Raw genomic sequence first — 10,576 nt, 5'->3', positions numbered from 1 at the left:
GGGGCAGCAGCCTGGGGGCGCCGGGGCCGGGGCGTAGGGCCGCCGCCCGCGATGGACCGCGCCGGGGCCGATCTGGACTCGCCGCCGCAGGTCAGTGCTCTCCGCGCCCCCCGCCGCACCGCCGCGGCGCACAGAGCCCCTTTATGCGTCCCCATCAGTACCCACGCCATGTCCTCCCGGGTGCGCGCGCGTGGTGTGTGTGTGTGTGTGTGTGTTTGTGTGTGGTGCGCGCAGTGGGGCAGCTGAAAGGGGGCCGAGAACCGAGCCGGGCTGGAGACGCTGCCGCTGAGGGTCTGCAGAACAAAACCCGGGCACCGCCTGCTCTCCTTGGACCGTGCTTGGGGAAAAGCCGGGTCTAGGCATCCTGCCACAATCCACCCCGGTTCTTAGCCTGGCAGTCTCTTGCCACCTCAGCAGGTGGTTTCTGGTGGCCCGGATGAGGAGTCAGGGGTCAGGCCCCCACGCCGAATCCCCCCCGCTGCACCCCTGCCCCCCGACACTATCCCCATACGCTCTGCGGCTCCCAAGCACTGCCAAGTTAACTCTCTTCAGGGGACCCAGGCTCTGCAGTTCTGCGGGGGGTGCTGACGGGCCCAGGGGTGGTAAAGGGTCCTTGGGACCCTCGGTGTACAAGGAGGAAGGAGGCACGACCCGTTCGCCCCCCTCCCCTCTGCACCTGGGCTCGGATCTGAGGTCCTGATCTCTCCAAAGTCAGAGCATACAACTTCAAAAAAGGAAGCTGAGAGTGCGGCAGGAAAGAAGAGAGATGGAAGCCACCGGATCCAACAGTGCCAGGGAAGGGGGTGGCAGCCTCTCACCAAGTAACAGGTCAAGACGTCCAACCCCCATGCACACTCACGGAGACTCGACTAGCCTCCTGGCCCCTTCCTCCCCACCAGCCAGGCCTAGTCCCAGCTGTGCACAAGCTGATGGCTTCGCGTGGAGGCGGAAGCTGAACGACTCTAAGATTTCTAGTGCACGGGACTCTGAAGGGGCCTTTGCTGACAGTGGCCAGCCCTTGCTGGTGGGGTCCTCTGTCTGCATGCGTACGGTCTGGGTGGGATACCTAGGGAACTCTGAGCTTGAGCTGTGTGGCAAGCAGGTTTAGGATCATGGGATGTGGATGTCCTAGTGCGTAGCACTGTGAAATTGCTGCATGTGTCTGTGTGGAAATGAGAGGCACTAGGGTTGTGGGCATGTGGCTGCACTAGGCTGTTCTAGGGTGTTTCAAGTCTTGTCTTCTGTGCTTGTATCTCCCTACCTATGCCAGTGCCCACCACAGAGACTGAGACATTTCTGTTTCTTCCCAGAGACTGCTTTGTTGGTGACCATCAGTAGCCTCATTGGACCCAACATCAAGTCTTTCCTTCCTTTTCATGGAGGGAAGACCCTTTCTCAGGAGACCCTCAAAGAGACTTTCCCGTTATGTCCAGTCCATGACCAATACCCCACGGTTCTGGAGCTACATCCCATTTTCCCTCCCCCCGCCTTGATAAAAACAGAAATGCTTGCCAAGGGTAATGGGACCTGGAAAGTTGGTGGTTTATGCCCCATGCCCCTTCAGCTCTGGAACCAGAAGTCTGCTGGTCCCATTTCTGTACCTGCTCCTTAGACGCTCAGGAATTACCCAGGTTCAGGCACATGCATAGAGATTGGGCTGAGCACATCATATACGTTTCTGGGGAGCAGGTACTAACTGTCCCACCTGAAACATGGGTCAGGTAAATCAGAGAGGGGGACAGCTCCAGCAGCAGGATTGGAGCCTGTGGCAGAGACCAAGGGCTCCAGAGGAAGATGCCACGGGCTAACCCGGTTCCCCTGCTCAGTCTTCTGAAGAGGCCTGGATTTTCCCAAAGGAGTTTATTGAGAGTGAGGGGACCAAGGCAGCCGTATTGTTCCTGGCTGTGGAGTGCAGGCAGGCAGGGAGCTTTGCAGATGTGCGGTGTGCAGGAGGATGCACTGACTGAGAGCCAGGCTCTGGGGATATGAGCACGGTGGTCCATTGTGGCTGGAAGAGAGGGATGCCTGAGCTCTTCTCTCTGCTGAAAACTGGCAGGGAAGAGAGGCAGGGGCTCGGGAGGAAAAGGAATCTGAGAGCCTGAGACAGGCGTGAAGGAAGGCAGAGTGAAATGAGAGACAAGAGCATAGAAGCACACTTGCAGATGGCAGGGGGAGGCACACAGGCGGAAGTCAGGGCATGCTGGGTGGGGAACTGGGGCAGGCCAGGGGTCCGCCTTCCCAGTGCCCCCCCATCTGCATTGGCAGTTGTCTTTTGCCCCTGCAGGGGCCCCACAGTGGAGTAATTGGATATTCTACTGAGGAAGGCTCTTTCCCGTGGCTCTGATGAATGCAGGGGTCTTTTAAGGAAAGGCCCAAAGGCAGAGCAGAGACAAATTGTGAGGCCAAGAGCATCGAGAGGATGCAGGGACCTTCAGGGACACCCTCTTGCCCATGACCATCTCCCAGCGCTAAGGGCTTTTCTCCACCTTCTGTCCTTGGCCCTGCTGTTCCTGGTCCTGGGATGCAGTGCAGTAGGAGTGGGGTCTGGGGAAACCTGGCACCTGGAGAGATACAAGAAGAGAAGCCTCTTTCATGCAGCCCCTCCCCAGGCCTGCAGATAAGAAGACCTTTGAGGACACTACTGAAGGTCAGCAAGGGGACATGGAAGTAGAGCAGCAAGGACAAGCCCTCAGCCAGGCTGTCAGAGGTCCAGTCTCATCTCCATCTATGACCAGATGATTGGACTTCGGGAAAAACTGAATCCTCCAAGCCCTGGTTTCCTGAAGGTCTATAGATTGAGAAACTCTCATCTTACCAGACTGTTTTTAGAAGAGCGGCTAGATGAATTTTAATTTAATTTGTTGTATACACTCTCGCCCCCACTTACTCTCAGTAACTGGATGGCTCTAGAATTTGGAGGAGCTGTGCTTTGGTGAGGCCAGCCCTGGTGCCAATCCCATTGGAATCGATTAGTCTGTCCCACCTGTGCCCTCACCGCTTTGAATCACCACACCTCCTGGATCAGGGCTGCACCAGCCCTTCCTTATCCAGGCCCAAAGAGCACAGAGTATGTCTCAACTAGCAAGGACCATCTGAGAGACACCACGATTGTTTTTGCCAAACAACAACAATTTTTACTTGTCTAATTATTGTTAAATATGATCATTCCAATCTATCAGCAAATGGTTGTCTAAAAAATTTAATGAAATTTATAAAAGCTTCAAATCTGCAACCTATTTTTTTCCATGCCTCACGGTGACAAGGTGGTCGGAGATCACTCAAAATTCAGTTCACTTGCACCAACATTGACTGCGTGCCTACTGTGTTCCAAGTTCTACACCAGGTGCTGGGAACATAGAGCATTAAATAGTACCAAATTAGTGTTTTCTATTTAGCCCTGGAAGGGTTATATGGGTTGCTTTTTTTTTTGCAGCTACAGCAAATTTACTTTTCTAATGAGGTTTAGCTCTAGCCAATATTAAAATGAGTCTGCGCTCCCTGCGCACACACCAGCTGATAGCAGAGCAGGAGGCAGCCTCCACGCCAAGTGCCTGGCAGGGATTAAGGCTTGCCACCGATAAGCCCCAAAGTGGAGAGTGTAAGTCTGGATCAAGAGTTGACTGGATTTGAGGACTAACCTTGCCCACGGGGGCGTGGGATCTGCAGCTCAGTGTTCCGAGCCACAGGCAGGATCTGTCTTATATGTGTGAAGTGTTGAGCCAGTTATCTGCTCACATGAAGGAAGCCAAGAGAGTGGGAAAGGAGAGAGCAGAGATACGGAGGCGTGGCCATGAGAGTGGGTGGCATCACAGCTGGAACCCTGCTAGGCTTGTCCCCTAGGCTGACTGTAGGGTCCACTCCTTCACCTCTGTCCACCCTGCTTCCTTCTGTCTAGGGCAGGTAAGCTGTCTAGCCTAGTCATTCGGCCATCGCACAGACATTGGGTGTTGCGGGGCTGCTTCCCTCCCCACCCTGAGCAACTTCTCAGCCACACCAGCCACACCTCAAGTGCTCAGTCACCACATGTGGCTAGGCTAGTGCCTGCCATCATGGACAGCACAGATATAGAACTTTCCCAGCAGCCCAGAGGGTTCTAGTGGACAGGGCTTTTGTAGACCTGGCCCTGCACAGATGGTTTGGCTAGGTGCATGGCCAGACTGCTAGACTCAGATGCCAGCTCTTACTAACTGTGTGGCCTTGGGATGTCGCATAACCTCTCTGTGCCTCAGATTTCTCATTTTTAAAATGAGGGTAATAATAGGATGTTTGTGAGGAGGAAATGAGTCATTACAGTTAATCGTGCTAATCACTCAGAACATGCGATAGCAAGTGATTTTTATTTTTTGTTTGAAAATAAAAAGCCATCTTTATTATTCATTTATTTAACAATTCACTTAAGCATTTAACAGCCTCTTATATGCTAGGCTGTCTACGGTCAGCACATGACCTGACTTACTGTCCTCTCTAACCCTTCCTGAGCCTGTTTCCTCACCTGTGAGAGGAATGTGGCAAGATAACAGCCCTGGCATCACACACCCATAGAATGAGATGAGAAATGTGTCCTCCAGATAAAGGGGGCTGATGTTTTGGGGGGGTAAGAGCAACTGAAATTATGTTTAATCGCCAGAAAGCTTATGCTAAGCCACTATACTTCAAAATAAAATCAGCAAAGGAGGTGTGGTCAGCTGCAGCCAGCATTGTGCCCAACAGGGAAGGAGGAAAGGATTTGGAGACCCATACCTGGGCTCACCCCCATCTGGTCTTGAGGGTGTAAAAGCAAAGAGACCGTGTCCTAGGCTCAGCAGAGGGCAATGGCGGGAGGAGGGCCTTGGTCTGCAGGCCTTAGAGGTCAGCTGACTGTGCCTTCCCGAGACCAGGTACTGTTCCCAGCTGCGTCAGCAACTCACTGTGCGACAGACTCTGGCGGGACCTCGGTTTCCTCATCTAAGAGAGGAGGGCAAGGACTGCGTGAGCATTTCCTCATACAGGGAGATTGCACCCCTTACCTTGTGAAGCTCCCCACAGAGTGCCCCAGGAGCAAGAGGCCAGGGCGAGGGGCCTGTAGCCAGGCTGTGAGGCTGGAAGGGCAGAAGGGATGGTCTGAGATCAGTAATCTGCCACTGGCAGCTGCAGACTAGCAATGGACACCCCAGACTAATTGGTCAACAAGGCTTCTCCCAGAATTAGGATTCTATAACTCTGAGCTGCTCCTTTTCACGGGTAAGGGAACAGACACCTAGAGCGGTTCCACTCCTAAGGTTACATCCTAGTCTGCAGCCTACATCCCTCAACTCCCTCTGTGGCAGATTGCCTGTCTTCTGGGCTGACGGAGATGTGCAGGGCCAGGATGCCACCTCCCCCAGGGTCAGGGCCCAACACCGACAGTCCCAGGACCCCCTCACCCGGGCAAGGATGGGCCTTCTCTCTTTGCCATCAGACAGCTGAGCCCAGGAAGACCAACCTAAGCTGTTTCTGACAGAACCCTTGGGAAGGTCAGATTTTTCAGGCCACAGGCAAGAATTTAAAATACAAAACTTTAATTAAATCAGTGAATCATTTGCCTGCTATATAGTGTGTCCATGCACGCTCTCACCAAAGGAATAAGGTCAGCCTGAAAATCACCAGGGTTAGCTGTCGGAGACCCTCTGTGGTTTCAGATGTGGATTCTTGGACTGTGTGGCTCCTACTTAGCCCAGACCTGAAGTCCTCTGGGTCTCCATGGCTGACTGGGGGGTCCCTTCACAGATGTCTTCTTAAGCCTGAGGAAATTTGGGGATTGTCCCCAGCCACCTTCTCCATCACCACTGTCTTCACACCCCTGAAGATAAGTCCTGACTCCCAAGAGGTATTAGTGCTGTGTTCCCTGCAAGGCACAGTTAATGAAATAATGCAGCCCTGTTAGTGATGCTGACAGGTTGTCACTGCCAAGATGGCTCCTTCCTGTGGCCATCCTAGGTATATATTAGGTTCCTTTACTCAGTTCCCTTTGCTTGCTTCTCACCTGCCCCCATAAGCTCTCTCTCCCTCTCTCACCTTCCCTTCATCCACAGCCCACAGAGTGGGAGAGATGACCATGTGTCGCATGGGAGGACATTGAGCCTGCAGAGGCAAAGGTACCAGCCAGCTGGCACCCACACCATGATTGACTGTCATGGGCCTAGCCCCTCTCTCTGCCAGCCTGCTTGGGTTGACGTACAGCTTCTGGGCATGTTATTTTCTTTATCGGTCAGAGAGTTTCTGAACTTACGCTTAAGTATTACTCTCCTAACTCATCACTTGTCGATATTAACTTCTTCTCCCACTCATAAATCTCTCTCTCTCAGAGCAAGTGTTCCAGCTGTTCCCAGACCTGACAACAGGGAGACAATTGCTGGCTGTCGTATGTGGAGATGCACATGCTTCTTAGTGGTATACCTGAACCTCTGGGGTGGGGGAACTTCCCCCAAGTGTGCCTTATGCCTGTCACTCCCATTGTCAACCCCAGGGTGGTACACACTTGCGATCACACACAGGCACCCAACACAGCCCTGCGAAGGGAAAGCTCACTGAACCTGCTCCTCCAGAGGGCAGGTTCAGGGGTGCTACATCTTGGATGACATCTAAATAGACCTTCTGGCAGCCTTTTTTTAAAAAAAATTGTGGCTAAAACAAACCCCACATAACGTAAAATGTATTATCTTAACCATTTTCAGGTGTATAGTTCAGTGGTGTTAAGTATATTCACACTGCTGAATATACAAGCCCCAAAACTTTCCGTCTTGTCAGTTAGAAACTCTGTACCCGTGAAACGACTCCCATTGTCCCCTCCTCCTGGCCCCTGGAAACCACCATTCTAGTTTCTGTCTTTGTGAATTTGACTATTCCAGATACCTCAGAAAGTGGAATCCTACAACATTCGTCATTTTTGTTTGTGGCTTATTTCACTCAGCACATCCTCAAGGTTTATCCATGTTGCAGCATGTATCAGAATGTCCTCCCTTTATAAGGCTGAGTAATACTCCATTGTCTGTATATAGCACATTTTCTTCCATTTGACAGGTTCTTTGAGGCCAGGCCGTGGAGCAAAAAGTGCTCAATGAATGGCAATTGTCCCACTTGCCCTTCCCACTCAGGAGATGTCTAAGCATAGGGTGACCCAGCAAGCACTTCTGCTCAGAGTGAAGCTATGTGCCATATGTCACGGGAGCATGAGAACGGAAGGAGCCCCATTGTATTTGGCACCTGGTCAGGCCTCTGGTTGCTCCCTTCCTCATCCAGTGCTGCCTGAGCCTCCTCTGGTACCCTGTGTGTGGAACCCCCAGGATGTAGTGGCCTGGTCCTGGGGGCTGGGCAACTCAGCAGGTAGCAGGACCAGCCATGAAGGAGGGAATGCATTTCAGGCAGACATACTGACCTGGGAAGGGATGCCTCCATCCTGTTCCCTGTCATGCTACCTTCCCAGGACCCTGAGAAAGAAATCTGCCCCTTACTCCTAGAATTCGCCTGGGTCAGGAGCCCAAGAGATGCCGGAGAGCCCCTCGGTGTGTGGCAAGGCCTTCCTTGAGCATGTGGCTTTGCGATGTTCAGGCTCCATCTCAGCGATCGATCGCTGATCCGTAGCCACCCTTCTGCTCGCTGTGTAATATACAACCTGGAAACATATAGATACTGTCAGCATAATCTACTGTGTGTGGGACTGAGATTTAGGGATCCTCTATTCATCACATCCACACCCTGCTCCGTGTGGGGCGGGGCACGCACTGCCTACTCTGGCTCACAGGTTCTCAGGCTTCTCCCTCAGGCCCCTCCCACACATTGTTAACTGTTTCCCCTCCTGGCAGTGAGGTTAACAGATAGGGAAGGATCTTAGGGGCAGGGCAGGCGGAAAAGAGGGAAGTGGGGGAGCCCTAGAGGTGGGAGGTGGTGAGCATGATGTTTTCCGGAAACCCAAGCCTGCACCCAGGAGAGAAGGGTCAGGAAGTGACAGTGCCCGGGGCTCACTGGCCCCAGACCCTCACTGACAAGTCTTAGTTCTCTGACAGTTCTAGGGGTAGGAGAAGGGAAGAGGGACCAAGACCTTCTGAAATCTCCAGTACTTCGTGGGTAGGGGTACAGAACCAACCTGTACGTGGGTGGGAGGAAGGGAGCAGAGGCCTTCGTGTGATAGCACAGCCTTTCCATTCTGCGCCTCCAATTCCCAATTTGAAAAAGTGAGTGACAGAAGCAGTGCCCACCTAAGGAAGCTGCAGCAAGACTGCACCAGGAAAATACTCATGAAAGTGCAGGGGAGCCTGCTTGAAACCATGGCAGGAGAGCCAGGGCACAGGGTCAGTTCTGTGGTGCCAGCCTCCCCATGTGGCCAGTTTACCCTTCCGAGGGCACCCCCATTTGTCACACGGCTGCATGCCAACTTGCCAGCTTGCCAGGGAGCCTGAGCCTCAGCACCACATCATACTGGGGAGGGAGGAATCTGCTAGAAAAGCTGCCCAGAGGCTGGCCAATACTGACCCGTGGGGAAAGAGTGCGGGTGCCTCCTTTCTCTGCCCTTTCCCTCCCAGGCACTTGGATTCAGATGAATTTTAAAGCAGGGTGGTGCTGGTGGTTATAATTACCATTATAGTTTATATAATCTAGCATTTGTAGTGGTAATTATGTGTCAGGCCTGATGGCAGATGTTTTCCACAGATTCCCTCACTGACCTGAAGATGCCTTGTAAAAGTTACAGGTAAGGAAACTGAGTCACAGAGATATTGGTGAAGCTTCTGCTTTGTGTTGGGCTCTGGGCTCTGAGGTGATGAGTAAGTTCTGGTGCCTCCAGGGTAGCTCACAGCCTGGGGCTGGGGGATAACTGTGAAAACCAACAAGTGCAAGGTAGGGTCACCCCAACCCCGTGACATGGGCTCAGGATGCTCAGACCTGGGGAGGGAGGGGGCCAGGGAAAGCTTCAGAGTGGGAAAGGGAATGCCAAGAGGTACGAAGCTCAGAACGGTCTCCCCCATCAACACCTCACTCAGGACGACACCTAGTGCCAAGGAAAACTGAGGCAGAGAGTGGCCTGAGACGACATAAGCGTAGGCAGAAAAGCACTAGACTGGTTGTGCCCACCCTTCCCCAAGGCACAGCCTCAGCCACACCTGAGAGACTCAGCACAGCTATCTAGGCCCACTCAAGCTCAGACACCCAGTTTCACGGCCAGCCTCACCTAATTACCTGGCCCATTTGACTCCGGTTCCCAGGCCTTGCTGGGATCCAGCAGGTGCTGAGTCAGTCACCGCAACTTGTGTCAGGCTTCACAATGTAGGTGGGCACACTCACCAGCTGACCTCGAGAGACCCACCCCCCAACCTGCCACAGCCAGCATTCAACACCTCAGGGAGCCCGGCCCTAGGCCTCCTCTGCAAAGATGGTCAAGTGAGGCAAGGGTTGCACCCCTCCCGACTTCCAGGGTCCAGGATTCTAGGGGTATCACAGTCTTGCTGGGTTCTGGACTGTTCTTTGCCACAGCTGGCAGCCCAGCAGAGGGGGGGGTTGGGTTGCCACACAGCGCTTGCTGCTGTTTTGTTTGCAGCAGCAGCTTCAACATCTCGCCCCACCTGCCCCTGCTGTTCCCCTGGTAGCAGAATATGCTGGCGCCCTCAGGGCCTGCTGGCTTCACCCACTGAGCAGGTGCCCTGTGGTGGGTGTGTACCCGTCGGAGGTAGCTTTCCACCCACAGTTGTCCTGAGCCGCCCACAGGTCTCTCCTGGGGTGCTATTCATTGCAGCCAGCTGGGTGGGAAGAGGCTGGCTGGTGTATTCATGGGGGACCTCTTCCTTGAGCTGGGTGATGTGCACTGCTTTTTTGCCTGTCTCCGGGTGAGGTGAGGCAGTAGTGAACAGGGGGTAACCTCAGAACAGGAGCAAGCCAGAACCCCTCTGCCCACAGAATTCATCATGCAGAGGGCAAGGGAGCGGTTATGGGGGTGCCAGTGCACAGGCTGGTCCATGCAGCCTCATTCATGGTGAAGACCTACCTCAAAGGGAGGGAGGTGGGGAGAGCCACCCAGCCTGCACACAGGTATCAGTGGGCTCTGATGAGGGGCCCTGTGGCACATCATGCCCAGAACAGACCTGGGCCATTGTTGATCATTGTTTTCTCGCCTCATCACACTTTCACAAGTGTCTGGTTGGGATAAAAAAAACTGTAAGGTCACAATATCTCTGATGAACAAGGTGCAGCACAGTTTTCGCTGCTGGTCATGCATGCAGCCTCCACACAGAGGTCCACACTGGGCATGCAGCAAAGAAGAAGGCAGTACTTCCTTGGTTGCAGGGGCCAGCTGGTCACACGAGGAAGAGCACCCCAAGGGACAGTTAGGAGCAGCCCTCAGGCAGGAGAATTGGGACACAGCACAGTAGGGCCCCTGTTGAGGTGTGGTCACACTGATTTCTACCAGGACCCCCTTGTGCCTCAGTTTCTTCATCTGTAAAGCAAGAGCAAGGCTTTGGAATTACAGAGGTTTAATCACTAAATAAGATAACCGATGTGAAATCATTTTGGAACCTGCCAAATGAGTGTGAGTGACCCTTGCATTCTCAGTAATTTTTAATAAGGGCTG

General features: G+C 53.4%; 1 protein-coding gene across 4 annotated transcripts in view; it reads left to right on the top strand.

The window, feature by feature from the left end:
* Positions 1-7: 7 nt before the first annotated feature.
* B3GAT1 (beta-1,3-glucuronyltransferase 1) overlaps positions 8-10,576 on the top strand; it is a 57,175-nt gene continuing 46,606 nt past the window's right edge. For 3 of the 4 annotated variants that reach the window (XM_008069550.2, XM_008069548.2, XM_008069547.1), the window contains exon 1: positions 8-90. The gene's annotated coding sequence lies outside the window, so the exon portion shown is untranslated. The remainder of the gene's footprint in view (positions 91-10,576) is intronic. The other variant, XM_008069549.1, reaches the window with a different exon arrangement.

The sequence above is a fragment of the Carlito syrichta genome, unplaced genomic scaffold, assembly GCF_000164805.1.
Source record: "Carlito syrichta isolate Samal-C Ts95f unplaced genomic scaffold, Tarsius_syrichta-2.0.1 Scaffold312097, whole genome shotgun sequence".
NCBI classification, from domain to species: Eukaryota; Metazoa; Chordata; class Mammalia; order Primates; family Tarsiidae; genus Carlito; species Carlito syrichta.
The sequence above is the reverse complement of the archived record's forward strand: the minus strand, read 5'-3'. Positions and strand labels throughout refer to the sequence as shown.